This window comes from Mus caroli, unplaced genomic scaffold, assembly GCF_978045245.1.
Source record: "Mus caroli unplaced genomic scaffold, Mus_caroli_1 scaffold_1, whole genome shotgun sequence".
Lineage (NCBI taxonomy): Eukaryota > Metazoa > Chordata > Mammalia > Rodentia > Muridae > Mus > Mus caroli.
Window position 1 is genome coordinate 45,672,290 of NW_028227256.1, and position 2,529 is coordinate 45,674,818.

A 2,529-nucleotide genomic window follows, 5' to 3' on the forward strand; every position below is an offset into this window, starting at 1 on the left:
ATTACATGGAATCATTTTTTGTCACAAACCATTTATGGAAAATTATTTATTTAAAATTGTTGGCAAAACCAAAACCAAATTCTCATAGAAGATATGTCAAAAAATTTCTCCAGTATGTGCCTTACTTGAACATACATAATTCATAATTATTTTGTCTTCTAGTTAATTTAATATATATTTTTTAAATTTTGTAATTATATTTAGGTACAGAAAATGTTAGTGTACATTTAACCCAATTTAGTGGCGAGTTCTTTAGCCTTTGCTTTTTCCAGCTTGACAATGCGAGTCACAGACTTAGGACCCAGGACGTTGCCTACACAGTGGCAACGGATCTTGTCATATCTGTCATTATAATTGGTCCTAATAACTTCCACCAGCTTAGCCAGAGCACCCTTGTCTTCTGAGTTAATCTGTGTGAAGGCAACAGAGGTGCATGTCTTCCTGTGAACCAGGTGCCCCAGCCTGGCCTTTCCCTTGATGATGCAGTAGGGCACCCCCATCTTTCGACACAGGGCAGGTAGGAAAACCACCAGCTCAATGGGGTCTACGTCATGGGCAATCACCACCAGTTGAGCCTTCTTGTTCTCCACCAAGGTGGTGACTGTATTGACTCCTGCTCAGAGGACAGGCAGTCTCTTAGTTGGGGTGTCGCCTTTGCCAGCAGCTTTCTTCTCAGCACTGGCCAGTAGCCTTTGCTTTGTCTCTGGCCTGTAATTGGGGGCAAGCTTAAGCAGCTGAGTAGCTTCTTCCTGTCCAGTGCCTAGGTGAACTAGTTAATGGCAGGAGGGACTTTGAGCCGCTTGTAGAGGATGGCTCTTTGCCGCTGCAGCCTGATGTAGCAGGGCCATTTGACGAAGCGCGTTAAATCTCGTTTGGGCTGGATGTCCTGTCCAATGCCGAAGTTCTTGGGCCTCTTCTCGAACAGAGGGTTGACCACCTTCTTGGTCTCCTGCTTCTTGACGACGGCGGGGGCCTGGGCCACCTTCTTCCCCTTGGTCTTCTTCCCTTTGGGCATCGTGCTCGGCCGCTGGAGAGAGCAATTTAATATATTTTAATTATCCATTTAGAAACCAAATCATCAATAAGAACTAGATATTTATGTTTATTTTGGTTTAAATGATTCCAGCACATCTCTGATGCTTATCTTTTGCAATGTTCCCTGAGGTAGAAAGACTTTAAGAACCAGAGGATCTGAGAGTTTGCGAGGGGATTGTGTCTGCTAGCAATGACAAAATATACACCCACTAAGCCTCAGCAACATGACTAGCCAAACACAAAATGAACAAAATTGGCATGAATGGATACTTCAGAGTAGACAGGAAGTAGTCTCTAAGGCCTAAACTCTACAAAAAAAAAAAAAAAAAAAATAAAATCTACAAACTACTAAAGAATCGTGAGAGTTGGGGAAATTATTTTTTTCCGGAGATGAGGACACCAGTTAGTAATATGACACCAAAAGATCAGCCCTGAAAATGTTATATAGACTGAGTAGAATGTATTTAGGATATGTATATATATTCATATGAAAAAAATTAATTTAAAAGGCATAAAGTGGAAAGAAAACAAAGATATATGAAGTGATTTTATGGTATGTAAATGAAAGCAGAAAATGCAAATACATTAAAATTTCAAAAATCGAAGAGAAAATAGTGTTTTTTCCACTGTGTTGTGCACTTCCATTAAATCACTGTTGAATTCAACAGGATTTTTAAAATAATGCATCCTGTATCAATTGTGTCCCTTGTCCATTACACAGGCAAAGATTATTCACACATATGATCATTGTTCAACAAACTTTGCTCCCAGTCTTCAAGACTATGGAAATTATTTTACATAGGAAAAGTTATTAGGTAGCATTGGGTCCCATTTGGGGAAAATATTTTTATATAGATTTTGATAAAATAATTGAAATGCAAGTTAACTTTTTTAAGAGTTGAAGATACTGTGAGTCACATAAAAGTAAATGACAAATAGATAATAGCTGTGAGAACATTTTACATGTATTGTATAAAATTTCTGTGTGAACTATGGTCAGCTGAAATGCCACATATCTCTGTATTTGTATTAGGTATACAACAGTTATGTTGGGAAGAAATATGATGTATGATGAAGACAGCAGAAAACTTCAATGGATAGTTTTGGTTTTACTTTGTTTTCCTTTTGTTTTGTTATATTTTACATGCAATACATTCAGGTCACTCATTTTCCCTCCTCCAACCTCCTCTCAAATATTCTGTACCAACCCACCTGCAGAACTCCATGTTTTCTTGCTTTCTAACAAACAAACAAAAGACACATAAAAAAAAAATCTATCAAAAAAGAAAAAAAAAACCACTAGAACAGACAACCAAATATGTAACAAAAGACTAAAAATATATAAACAAAAAACTACAACTGTCCAAAAAAATCAAAATGAAACAAAATGCCTATAAGAATACCATGGTGCTGCCATTTACTGCTAACTATGGAGTCTACCTTGAAGTGTGGTTAATATACTCAGTGAAACTATCATGGAAAAAACTAATTTTA

The 2,529-nt window shown here is 37.2% G+C and overlaps 1 pseudogene; it reads right to left on the reverse strand.

The window, feature by feature from the left end:
- Positions 1-227: 227 nt before the first annotated feature.
- LOC110304401 (large ribosomal subunit protein eL8 pseudogene) lies at positions 228-1,015 on the reverse strand (annotated as a pseudogene).
- Positions 1,016-2,529: the final 1,514 nt, after the last annotated feature.